The sequence below is a fragment of the Dromaius novaehollandiae genome, chromosome 6 (assembly GCF_036370855.1).
Source record: "Dromaius novaehollandiae isolate bDroNov1 chromosome 6, bDroNov1.hap1, whole genome shotgun sequence".
Lineage (NCBI taxonomy): Eukaryota > Metazoa > Chordata > Aves > Casuariiformes > Dromaiidae > Dromaius > Dromaius novaehollandiae.
Window position 1 is genome coordinate 19,728,905 of NC_088103.1, and position 13,697 is coordinate 19,742,601.

General features: G+C 44.4%; 1 protein-coding gene and 1 long non-coding RNA gene across 15 annotated transcripts in view; one reads left to right on the forward strand and one right to left on the reverse strand.

The window, feature by feature from the left end:
- Positions 1-13,697, reverse strand: part of ZMIZ1 (zinc finger MIZ-type containing 1) — a 354,835-nt gene that overhangs the window by 85,031 nt on the left and 256,107 nt on the right. Inside the window, exons 1-2 of one of the 13 annotated variants that reach the window (XM_064513818.1) lie at positions 10,073-10,248; positions 9,482-9,556 (exon numbers count right to left, since the gene is read on the reverse strand). The exons of 10 other annotated variants lie outside the window; for them this stretch is intronic. The gene's annotated coding sequence lies outside the window, so the exon portion shown is untranslated. Of the gene's footprint in view, positions 1-9,481; positions 9,607-10,072; positions 10,249-13,697 lie in introns of those variants that run through there. 2 more of the 13 variants (XM_026116886.2, XM_026116887.2) reach the window with 2 other exon arrangements.
- On the forward strand, positions 10,524-12,235 carry LOC112993337 (uncharacterized). Of its 2 annotated transcripts, XR_010389840.1 has the most exons (3): positions 10,524-10,588; positions 11,090-11,156; positions 11,646-12,235. It is a non-coding gene; the product is annotated as an uncharacterized LOC112993337 (long non-coding RNA). The 2 variants fall into 2 exon arrangements; XR_003261704.2 differs by lacking the exon at positions 10,524-10,588 and having other exon boundaries at positions 10,679-11,156.

Genomic DNA, 13,697 nt, shown 5'->3' on the forward strand with positions numbered 1-13,697 from the left:
CCATGAAGGCCCTCAAAAACGAAACAGGAGTTGCTCCTCCTGAAGGATGGATGTTTGTCTATTTGTTCTCCCCACTCAGAGGTCAGTTTGTTCCAGCGCTCATCCCAGTTAACGGCACCTTAAACAACCTAAACCGTTCTTTTACAGGACTAGCCTCTGCACACAGTCCAAGAGCAGGGACCACATTTCATCTTTGGTATTGTGGAGATGTAAGCAAACTCTGTAATAGAAAGTCTTTTCCTTACAAAGGAAAGGGCTGCAGTGCATTTCCCTGTATCAGTCATACATATGGTCTCTCATGAGACATATCTTCAAACAGCAGCATTTTATTAGCTTTCTTCTCCTCTTTCCTCACCCTGAGTCACCCTACTGGCAGTAAGAAACTGAGTCGGCATGGCACTGCTTCTCCAGAAATCAAAGGCAGATTACTTTTTAACCAAATAAAGCAGTACCAACAACTAGCCATAATCTGAAGCAAACAGCTCAGATACAACAACTTCACTAAGACAGGAAACGGCTCTGGAGAGCGGGACTCAAGAAACTGGCTGAAAAAGGTGATTTGCCAAGCTTAGCTACAGACAGTGTACAACCTTGGCTGAACTGCTGCTTCTGCCACACATTTCAATTTCTTTTGGGTGTGATACATGTAATATCTCTCAGTTCAGAAACATTACAGAATCAAATTAATTAATGACCACGAAGCACCATGCTACAGAGGCACTGCTGTAATCACAAGGGAGACCACCAAGGTGCTACAACTGTTTCTAGCATGTCAGCGGGTAATTGAGCACTAACCAGCAAAAGGTAAATTATCTTCCATTTCTAGCACTTTTTTCTGCTCAGCATAAAGCACAGGATTGGCGAATATGCGTAACTGCAGCGTTACGGTCCTTGCCATACTCGCTCGGCAGCTGAGCAGGTGACATCGGTTTCTAGAGCTGTCAGTTCAGCCCCTTCTGTGAGCACTAAATTGACTCCAGCCCCCCCATAAAGCAAGAGTGACAGTCCTTTCTAACTCATGTCACCACATGGTGCACACTGATTGTGAAATGCACTTAATGGACGGTGGTTATGGCTTACTTGAGGGAACAAGCTCGCACTGAAATATCTCCAGAGCTTAACACGAGCTCTGCAGATGCATCAGAGAGAGAGAACAGGCCAAAAAAGACAACTGGGACAGAAATGAGCAGACTCCATATTTTTCCTCATATATGCAAAGAAAACCACTTTTGCAGTTTTTAAAGTATTACTAGTAAGTAAAAAACAACCAAACAAAAAAATCCCACAACACTTCAACCAGGTCAAATGTGTATTCAAGTGGAGGTAAGAAACCACTTAGAGCTCTTACAGGACTATAAGCCCATTCGACAGGTCTGATAATTTTAAAGGCCTAATTCCATTACAGTATCTGGCAGCCTGCAAGGGCACATTCTACTAACCATAGGCCACCAGGTCATGATAGATGTTGACAGAAAACAGCAAAGGTTAAGTAGATGTAAGACTATAAAACATTGCAAGCTGCACAGTGCCAGCAATGTTAACTAGCAAACACAGAGCTGCTGAACTGGAGGAAAAAAAAAGTTGGTTCCTTCATCGACGGCAATCATGGGCAATCCTAGAAGAACCAGGTGTCCAGGACGGCTTGCACAGGGCATGTCCACATTACATAAAAATCATCTTTGTTATGTCAAAGTCCAAATTCCATGTATTACTTAAAACTTACCAAGTGCAAGCTTGGATCAATTAACATTGACAGGTTGAGAAAATATGCCTATACAATAGATTTCACCAGTTATCTTCAGCTGGGAAATACACGCACAGCTGCTTTATGGCTAAGGATGGAGCAGTTTTCAAAGAGAAGCAATTAGGCAGGAGAGTTCACAAACACACTGCAACAGCAACTGCCAGGAACAGGCAACTGCCTCTGTGTAACACTGTCTCATTTTGGCTTTGAACCGTAGCAGAGGCCCCCACAGCCATGATGGCCTAAGCCAGCAGCTAGAACAATTTAGGAAAGAAACACAATGATGTTACTTTAAATCCCTCACAGAACTTACAGAAAAATAACAGTGGCATCACTGCAGGTTGCAGCGCACACTTCAATAATGCCCAAGAGCACTGATACAACACATTTATGCAGCTCCAACTCTGACATGTAATTTTGATTGATCTTTCCTTAAGGTGTTTAAATATAAGGACAACAGCCATCAGCAGAGAGTTAACCTTACTGCTTTCATTAAATATAAAAATTAACATTTCCCAACCCTAAACTGGTCAATGGAAAGGACTGTGGCGCACAGATGTCTGCTCTAGAAGATATCGCATGTGTACATGGAAAAGGATCAAGCTGTTCTGCACACACTTTTCTACAAGGCACTACAAGGATATTCACAAATAAATCTTCATTTTTTTTATAAGAGCTCTTCTGAGTGACATCTATCCGCATAAAAATTTGCCACCAACCACAAACAATTAAATTAAAAGCTGTTCAATATGTAAGGAGGGCAGAGGGGTGAATCCTGACCAAATCCGACATACAAACAGCTTGCTAATTTGTGTGTGAGCCAAAATAAATGGAATGGGCTGGCTACAGGTGCAGGTAAATGCCTCAAAAATAGACATCAATAAGTCAGTTAGTCCTCCATTATGGTTTAGATTATAGTCATTTAAGAAGAAGGATGTCTTTGCCTTTGCAACATGACGTGCGAGTGCCTAAAGTGAGCTATTTTAAGTCAACACTTAAGATGGGACTTTAAAACTTCCTCTTTCTGGCCTCTTATATTCTACTCTTTACTTCCGCAGAAATTAAAAACTGCATCTTCCTTCTCTTTTGCTTATTGCAAAATATATAATCCAAGATTATGGGGTAATATGTAATAACGACCAAACAACTCTCCAACATCAAAATTCTCTCAATGAAAAAGGAAGTTCCCCCCAACACCTTCTGCAGATGGAGCGACAAGGAAAAGCTTGCTGAAGGTCAGACAAGCCGTAAGGCCAACATCCTAACCTGAGTAAATACACTGGCACAGGCTGTGCGGACAGGTGAGAACAGGGCATCAGGGTGTGTTATACTCGGTCCTTACAAGTAAAAGATCCCTTGATCCCCAGAGTCCTCTATCTTAAATACTTCTCCAAAAAGCAGTCTTTGGCCATCCCATCTCCGTGCTCCAACACTGTCACCTTCTGGGCCCTTTTTCCGTGAAAATGATACAAGGGGATCCACATAATAATAACAAACACAGCCTAATTGCATATTTAAAAGAAAATCACCCTCACATAAGCACTGGAAACATAGCTACACAAGGACTATATTTCTGTTTTTCATAAAGCTAAAAGCTAAATGCACAAGCCATAAATAAAATCATTTAGTAAAAACATTAAGATTGCTGGTTTCCAGGGGACTAGACTATAACACCTTACTTGAAGGTTTCAGGTTTTAATCTGAATCTAATGCAATTTGTCTATAATGAAGCGTATTTCTTGACAGCCACAAGTTGCTTTAGATAAAGTCAATTTAAGGGCATTCCAGATAAATCAGTGAATTAAAAAAATATTGTATTTGCAGCCTGAGGAATAGTAAGAAAACATATGTAGCCACTGGGAAAACTGACTGGAACAGGAAAGATTATCAGCTATAGATGATCAAGCTAGACATGCTTGTCTATGGTCAAGAAGATGAAATGGTTTAGAAGTTTCTTCAAGACCTACCTCTCTATTTCTGTATTGCCAGAAAAGCAGTAAGAGTGCATACGATTGACAAGGCAAGTAGGAACTAGGAAGGACGACACTAGTGCTTAGTTCTAAAAGTATGTCATTTCATTACACTCAGGATAGAAAGAGTTTTTACACATTTGCAACCAAACGTGACAGCTGAGCACACCAGAAAACATGCATTATAAATCAGAACCAAAAGCTGTATCGGGAGAGAACCCCAATGACGGCTGCAAAGTTTACTAAGGTATTACCAAATGTACTAAAAAAAGCACAAAGGCTATGACATAACCCTGTGGCAAATCTGTCTGAGCAGGACGATTGGAGTTAAACTATCGACAGCGACAAAATGAGAATGCTGAGAAATACCAGTAGTAAACCCCATTAGCAGAACCAGGGAGACCTACAAGCTGCTCAAGGCAGTCAAATAACATTCTGTGATCAATAGAAGCAAATACTGCTGGCAGATCAAGCAGGATCAAGACTACATAAGCCACTGCAATCTGTATGAATAAGTAAATCATGACAGGCTCCTGTGAAAGCCTTGGTGTTAGGGCAACGCTTGAAAAACTCAACTTTCTCAAACGGCCGAATAGTGTCAGTAGATAAGACAGTGAAAGAAACCGCACTGTTAACAACCTCCTGAGAACTCTGGCTGGGAAATGGATAAATAAGTGGCAATGCAAAACACTATTTTTTTCTTCTCCTGCTACTCACTAATGCAGAAATACAGCAATTTGTGGCACCTGTTAAATGTATTGAAGCACTAAAACAAACAAGAGGTCAGTAAAGCTGGTTAGCGAAACTAAATGAGTACTGAAAAGACAGTCGTATGACAATCTTCTATTAACAGTCTTTGATATCTTCTTGGACTTTAAAAAAGAAAAGACAGCCAACAATATGCAAAAATACATTTTTTTAAAAAAACATTCCAGATTGCCCTATTTCTGCTTCCACTGAATGGACCAACTTCATTTGTAACTAAGTTAGGTTAGTGTGATTTTGAAAATCCAGTATAAATTGTTTTAACAGTAAGTGCGTGAAAGAAAGAACACATCCAGGTATTGTAACATTACATTCAAACAGAATTCTAACTAGCTCATATTTACCGTCAATAGGGGTTTTTTTGTCTGCTTCCAGGATTACAAGACAGAGTCCAGTCTGCCCACCTGCTGAAATGATATTTAAGTGGCACTGAGGAGGTACTAAGAACACCAACGATTAGCAAGTAAATTCACTTAAAGAATTAGAAGTCGATAAACAAAAAAAAAAGGCTATTCATCAAACTGATGAGAGCTGTACTTCAGTCACAATAAACAACTAGAATTAGGAGCCTAGCTGGGTGTCTGAACATTTTATTGGTGCTAATAAAGACAACTGCGATCAAAATTAACTTTTTTTTCTGGAATGGATAAAACTGTCATCAGTGGCACTGCATTACTGTCAACAGAATGAGACCCAGCAAACTAAAAATTAGGATTAATAATATCCTACGGAAAATGCAAGGCATTTGAGAATGATCCAGGTAAAAAAATAAAGAAGTGTGTAACACTTATTACAGGTAGTCTGAGTGGCAGCCTTCGACACTGCTGAAGTAATTACTGTCCCAAGGTCGTCCATTTAATTTTATAACTATACTTTCTCTTGATTTTAAGGAGAAAATTCTTAAGGGAACTTCTAATTAAAAACCATGAAGAAACAGTCTGTGTTCTTCCTGGTCCACTCTCTCTTTACTGAATTCCCAGTGAATGAGCCTACGTACGTGCCAGACTGGCTGGCTGCTTTCACATCGATGACAAACGATATGCACTCTTCACCATGTCTTAAAAGCTATTACTGCTTGCTTTATTGCGCATTTGTGTACCTCCGATAATTTTTGAAACATACACTTTCTTTGAAGGCTAGCTCATCTTTTTATATTCCAATTTAAAAGGTTTTGTTCAGTGATTCCAAGCTGTTCTGATACTGAGGCAGTTGATTTTTAGGCATTTATTTGCCCTCACAGGCCTTGATTACCCTCACCAGCCTCCTGCTAGCCTGACCCCCTGATGTCTTTCTAATTGGCCTCCAGAGAGGGGTGGCACCGCAGCAGGCAGGTGGGAGAGTTGATCCCCATTCACCTGCACTCTTTTTCAACCTGGGCAATACTCTAAATGCTGAATTTTACCCACGGGCTGCTACGTGCTGGAGAACGCCTCTGCTTCTAGGGGTGCTTCGTAGCTGGGGCCAGTAAAACCCCAGGAAGGGAGGGTGGAGTGCTGAGATTTCTAGTGAACACTCGCACCACACTTTCAAGTTACTTCTTGATTACTCTATACACATGAAGTGTTTTACAAGCAGGCATACCAGGTGGAATTTTTGTTCCTATCCTGCTGTTAGGAGAGCTGAGAGATGTTAACACAACATATTTTTTCTAATGTGTTACCTTTTAGATATTTATAAAAGAACCTGCTTGTTTTGGTCATGCCAGCAAATGATCATCCGCTCCACACCACAGTTAAACAGCCATCATCTCCAGTGTTTTCTTCACAGACCTTTCTGGTTTATTCTGGCAAGGCAGTAGGAGGAAAAGCACCACAGCAAACTCCAGGCAACTCAGAGGACGGGCAGTGTGGACACTTGTCACAGCTATGCATTTTTTGGCACTCCTAGGCTATGTCTATGCTGTACCCTGTGCTGTACCCTGCAAGGTGTCTGACGTAGCACATGGTCTGCGCGGTCCGCACGGCGCTCGCGTGGCTCCGCCGGACTTCTGGTACTCAGACTAGGTCAGTCAGCACAAGCTTGGTATCTCTGACCTACAAGGCAGTAATGGCTGGGCAATGCTGGGAGGAAGCCACTTTTCTCCAGCACCCTCTTGAGCAAAAGCCCTGCTGTCCGGCTGCTTCCAAGTTGTTTCACGGTGGTCCGTAAGAGTGGCTTCCTCGACGTGTGACACCAAAGATAAAACAGAAGCTCCGTTTGCAAGAGCAGCCACAGGGGAAGGTATTTCCTGTAGCAGTTTCTTCTTCAACTGAGAGGAACAAAACCAGAGAGTATCTTTACTGAGCTCTTGGGAACACCAGTTCATTTTAGCAGTGTCCCATACTGGTAAGGTTTTGGGGGTTTGGGTTTTTTTTCCCCCCTCTGGTTAGCTCTCTTATGCTTTTCCTGTTTAGTATAATTTTCTATCTTACATCTTGGGAGAAAAAATAAATTATAATTATAAAATCCCACAGAATGACACTGTCCTGCTGGTTGCACTCTGCTAAGATTTGTTGTTGCTGTTGCTCAGTGAGAAGTCTTTTGCTGGTCTCCTGGTTATGAGAGTACAGCCGCGGCAGCCAAGGAGCCTTGCGATGTCCCAGCCCAATGACGACCGAGGCTGACAGGGAAACTTCTGCGTCCTCGGCTTAGCTTCCGATGTAGAAAAACACAATTCTTTTGCCTTAGCTACGCATCTAATAATTGGGGTTTTTGAGTTAGAGTCAGTGACTTTGTTCATCTAATTGCTACACTAACCTTTACGACAAGAGAAGGCCTTTTTTGCCAGATCGTTCTCTCCAAATGATCTCACTATTATTAACACTGTATCTGCTGGTACAGTGACAAATTATTTCTTAATCCTCAGCCCTAAGCATCGTCTTCCCATTACCCTCTCACTGTTAGTTTGCACACTCTGGTTTTTCAGTGTGGCACCAGCCGCTGCTTCTGGTGCAGCACACGGGGCCCCGCTCTGGGCGCTTGGAGAGCCCCGGCACAAGGGTCCCACGCCGAAGCACTACTTTTCCTACCAATCATACAAATAAAAGTGCACGTGTTTCACTGACGGATGAACACAGCAATGCTTCTGTCAGGACCGCTCAGACCTTCACATGCAAACATTTGATGTTTGCACCCATTCTGCTAGAAATTTATAAAAGTTTAAAGGCTGAGGACAAAGTTTTGGAGCTCTCTCACGATCACCATTCTCAACTGTTCCCATGAAAGTGTACCGGGCATGTTCGGACTGCTTCTTTGCTAGTGAGATGCCACTGTATTTGCAGATAAACTTCCCTAGAGTTGGAGCCTGGTGACTCCTTCAGAAAGGGGCAAAAGGGGAAAAAGCCCTCAAATTCATCTTAAATACTTTTACAAAGCAAAATTTTTGCCATAATTTCAAAGCTCTGAGCCTTTGGTAAAACTTTTCTGTTGACTTAAATTCGAACTGAAGTGCTATTGATCGAGTTCTTTTGCAGTAAATTAACACAAAAAAACTTTTCTTCCTAAGTTCTACTCAAACATTTAACTGTCATCTTGATTTAAGAAGCAAGCAAAAAGAGGAACAAAACTCTAAGCAGATTTGTGACAGTATAAAGGAAATATGCTTCTGCTTACCTAAGAGGAGCTTATACTTTAACATGTTAACATGTTAAAAAAAAGTCCAAGACATTGATAATTAACTTCTTTATCAATATAACTCTAATAAAGTTCTAACCAAAAGGAAATATTGGGTAACTTTGAGCAATTTTAATTGGATCTTAATTCCACACACTCCCAGTTTCAGGTGGTGGTTCAGTCACGCTAAAAACCATCTCAGATTGGTCACTTCAGCCGATCAGCTCTGCCCCAACAGAGCTTCTGATCGACAGCTCGCCAGCGCGAACTGATCTCCAGGCAGCGCCTGGCGTGGCCTCACCTGAGCTCGGGGGGTAGCTCCTACGGCTGAAGCCAGCGCTGGCTTTGGCACTGACTTCAGCGGACACAGGATCAGACACTAACACTCATTTAGACAAAGTCCACTCTGGTGCGATCTACCGAGCGGAGAGCTGCTCTCTACAGCGGCAGCTCTCCTGCCCCAGCACACCGTGTTGGTGAGGTTTGCTGGGTGCAAACGCCTGATTTGTAAACTTCGAAGCTGTTTAAATCTGATGTGTTTAATTTTTGCTGTGAATTAACATTTGCCATTTTATTCAGGTGTAACTTCTTATTTGCTTTGCTCCAAATAATTGAAACAAAAAATAAAACAACATCCCCCACACCATTTAGGAGTTCACACAGTCCACTCCAGCATCACTAGTTTTAAACTTTCTGAAAACTCTTTAACCGTATGCGAATTAAATAACCTTTTAGTTTGTTTTTATGGAGGCAAACAAATAAGTAAGTCGCTTATTACCAGTAAACATGAGGGGCAAAATACTTGTCAACTTGAATACCTGAGATTGCTGTCGGCATTCACACTTTTTTGGAACCTCCTCCGAAGTCCCTTGCCACAGAGGCAGGTTATCTGGGAGTTCTGCATGGCGAGCTCTCCATAAAGACAGCAAAAATGAAATGGTGGCAGCAGTACTGTCGGTGCCGTTTGCAGAATGGCACGGCACGTTTTGACAGTGCCAAGCAGGCTAAAGTTGAAGAAAATGCCACTGATAATGGCTGTTACATTTTGGTTTTATGACTGCAGGTAAAAATAAATAAGGCTCTTGCAAAACATTGAGCATTTCACCCTCTAAAACGAAAACGTCATAAAAATCGGTTACATCAGCAAGACACCAATTTCCTTCTCGCATCCCAAAATCTCTTCGGGGCACACACAATGAACAGTAACTGTATGCAAATAGGTCCCAGTTTCCTGGTGAAGCCTGCCTTTCATCCCCTGGTGCTGCTTTTTCCAGCTGACAACATGCAGCACTGCGCTACCCACAATGCACCCTCGCGCTGTCACACACAACCGCACACACGCTGCCTGGAGCCAGCACACACACGCGCTTGCACACGTACGCACCCCCTCCCCCCGAAGACACCAACTTACCCACAAGTTACGTTTCATTCAGAAAACTAGTCTTCCTTCGCTCCCCCTCCTCTGTTTTTTCCTGCCTCTCGTCTGCTGCAGAAAAAGGCCACATACGTCTGAAAACACTTCTAGGCAGCAAGCATCTAGTGCAGAACAAAGACAGCCGGGGTTGCCTTAATCTCAGCACAAGGCAGCCAGTAGCTATTTTCAAGCTTGTTCTCTCGCTCCCCCTCTGAGGGCACCCTGCTCTGTTTCTCCCTCTCTCTCCTCTTTGCCTGTCCAGCTACTGCACAACACACATCAATTATTCATTGCTTGTCTCCCGGTTTCCAGGCAAAACCAATCACAGATGGAGTCTTGCTAATGGGCTCATGCCGTACTTGCCAACAGGCTATTTGTGCTCCAGCTACAACCCTCTAGAGACAATAAAGAGAATCAGGTTAAGCCTTAAAACTTCACACATACGCGAGCAGACCTACGACAGCGATATACATGTAAGCATCCATATGACACTGCTTCGGAGTGCGTCTGCAGCACACGGTATGGAAGGAGGCTGCTTTAAATCTTCTGAAAGGGTTTTAAGAAAATCAAACACTCAGAAAATCTCACCTCAGCTGCATGTTACTGATATTGATGGTTTTCTTTTCTGTCTCTAGTGATCCATCTCTTGCTCTCCCATTACACCTCTCTCTCTCATACTCATACACACGCACACAGGCAACCACAGCCACTTTGCCAGAAGGGAGAGAGAGACACAGAGAGAGACTGAGAGAGAAAGAGAGAGAGGAGGAAAAAAAAAAAAAAAAAAAAAACCAGGCAGCTCACATTTCAAACTTGCAAGGAGGGGTGGTGCTTAAAACACCAGGACAAAGCCTCTGCCTCTGGCATCCAGCCAAAACACTAAAATAAATCCCCTCGATCAATTAACTGGGAGCAACACTTGTTCGAGGCTGCATAACAAACCATTAAGGGCGCTGAGGCTGAAAAGTCTCCAGATCGGGAAAGCCTCGTACACTTGTTTCCCCCCTCCCCTGTTTGCTGAATGCTGTTGACTAAATCCACCAAACGAGCCACGCTCACCAGCGGCCGGCGGGGCCGCGGCGGCGGCGGGGCCGGGCCGGGCGGGTCAGCGCCGGGCTCGGCGCGGCCGGGGGAGCCGCCGGGCGCCGGAGGGGAGGGGAGGGACGGCGGGGCCGGACGGCGGGGCCCGCTCTGCCCACGGCCCCCCCGAGCGGGGCACCGGCACTGCCCGCGGGTCGGGCTGCGCGAAGCCGCGCTCGGACGCCGGGTCTCGGCCGACGAGGAAGCGCCCGGCCCGGGCTGCACTTGGGAGACTGAGGCGCGCTCAGCATCCTCGGTCTTTTCTTCTTTTTTTCGCCCCAATTTTGAAGTCCAGACCTTCAACTTTGCTGTCGTTCACTCTTCCTAACAACAAACCCCTTTTTCGTGCAACTTTGTGAATTTGGAATTGTACATAAAAGCATTTTAAATAACTTTCACGTTTCAATTATGCTATACAATGCGGCATGTTGCAATAAGCCCTTCCGCTTAAAGGGTTTAAGTTGACAATATCAAAGAAAAAAAAACAAACAGGAAGCTAATGTGACATTTATTTTTCCTTCTCAGAGGGAAAACTGGCAGTTTAAGTTGTGGCCGACCAAGAACCAGCCTTTTCCTGACACAGCCTCCTGCGGTAAGTAGCCACTTCCTTCCCAGGCACAACCTTCACAAATGTACCTCCACTTCTTAAAGGCGCACCGGGCCCTTTTACTGCAGCGCGAGCTGGCAGTTCGAGCTAAAACCAGACCAAGCAGAAACAACAACAAAGGAGGAGGACTTAAAAAAAGAAAAACTAGCAATCCAGCAAAATTCCTCTCAGCTAAGGAATGGCCTCAGCTTTCCTTGCAATGTTTACAATCACTTAACCATGCTGCTTAAACGCCTTAGCAGAAAGACTCTGCAACGTGACAGATGGGAACAGCAACCTATCACAGATATCAAAGAGCAGCTCTTCCCCGAAAAACGGTTCCATAAAAAAGGCATTGTCAGATTTCATGTTTATTTTTTCAGTGAATCCACTTCAAACAAATAAGAGATATATGTGCTTTTCTACTAGCTTCCACTCCTGAAGCACCAGCTCAAGGTCAGGCTGTCAGACTGGGTTATTTCTTTCTCTCCTCAGCCATCAGAGTAAACAGCACTGCACACCAAACTCTGGGGCGCACTTCTGCAATCTCAGAGCTGCACAAGTGTGACCGAGCCAGGACTTTTTAACCAACATGGCTGCTGCAGGCCTACTGAACACGGCGCTTGGCCCGCGGAGCCTTGATCCACACTGGTGGTCCGCAGAGATCAAGGTGGATCCACAGGGCTGACATAATACACTCAAATATAAAATTGTTTTTAAATGCAGTTGATCGAATTTGAGATTCAGTCACACAGGAGGAAAGCACGGAGCCTCATGAAACCACTCTTGCCACCTCTCGGAGCGGACAGGTGCTTTAAGGAGACCTCGTAAGCTATACAAACAGGCAGGCAGAGCGGACAGTGACAAGCATGAGTTTCAGAGGACGCCGTTCAGGATTGGCAAGGCAATGAGGAAAATGTTGATAATCCCAAATGGGTATCAAAATCCCTACTAATGCAACTTCACCGAGCTTAGACTTCATGATCATGCCTGGAAGACAACTGCAACACAGTTTTTTCTTTATTTTACTTGTGAATGGAACTTGTAACTGAATATAACTCTAGATAAATCTAGATACACACACACTGTGCATTTTTGTGCTTGTTTCAGATTTTACTCTATTTACAAAATTGTCACACAGTTCTCCCACTATCACAGTGTTATTTATAGTTCAAAAAACAAAGCAACAACAAGAAATAAGACAGTGCGAGGTCATCAAAATCAAGGCTGGCTCCCTCCCTGTATAAGCCTCGATTAAATCATGTTTTCTTAGGGAAAAAAACATTTTATTTAAATGGAGAAAACTCACATTCCCCAGTATTTCGTTTTTTGTCTTATAACTCTCATTACGCATAAGAGTATGGCTCTCTCCCCCTCTGCAATTAAATGCACTTTCTAGTGTAACAGAGTAAGTTTCTCTTCTAAGCTGCCTGTCTTCTCAGCGGAAGTGGTTTAGCGTAGACAAATCACTTATCTAAAAATTATGTACTTACTTCTCCTTTGACAAATCTTCAGCAGGTTTCTAATCCCACCCTGCCACTTGAAGTATCACTTTCTGTGATGACATTTGAGTCACAGTTGTCAGAAGCATCAGGCTCTGTAGTTAAATGGATTAAATCGCACTTCATAGCATGCAGTATTTTGAAGAAGGAGTGGTTTATCATTTGTAGAAATTAATCATAACAGTTTTTTCTCTAGGGCAAATTCCCAATCATTTTTAAAGATTACTATGTTTAAGCCCCAATGACAGCAGTATGTCAAATTACATCGCAGGGAAGGTTGGCTCAGGCAGCGATGACTATTCCCAAGACTCACTGAAGACATCTGCTGCCGGGAGAAGCAGGTCCATGCTGGGGAAGCACCTTTCAAAGCTGATGCCGGAGAGCAAACGCGTCGGCTGCGCTTCGCGCTGCGGCCGAGGCCCTGGGGCTCCTCCGGCCCGGCCGGCCTCGCCGCCCGCTCTGCCTGCCCTCCCGAGGGGCCACCGCCGCATCCAGCCCCGCCGGGGAGGGGGCAAGGGGAGTCGCAGCAGCGCTCAGTCCCACGGGGGGGAAAGAGGACACATTCCTGTGGGCCGCCTCTAGCTGCCTGCGGAGTGGATTTAATGGATTTTCAGAGGAGTCCCATCTACCTTGACATCTAAGGCAGAGTTTGTCTATTCAATACACACTGCCAGGGCCAAGCGTACCAGTGGTCGCAATGCTCCCAAATCTCAGTCCTGTCCGTCACTGCTTAGCACAGAAATCAGGCGCCACCGGCACGTACATACGCCACTGCTCTTTGCCCGCTCTCCGCGCCAAGGCACTCCTCTCTCCCAGAAGGTATTTTTAAAAAGCCAGAAGTCCACCCGTAGGTCACGGCGGTGCACCAGCCCTGCCGGCTTGGGAACACCCGTTTCTGCGGTGAGCAAGGAAAGGACGAGGACAGGCTTACACGCTCAGTGTCTGCGACTGCTCAGCAGAAACGGCAGGACACTCAGCTGCGGTGAGGGCAAGGGGAGTAGCCTCTCTCCCCCTCACTGTCCCGCTTCACTGACATTGCAAAAAA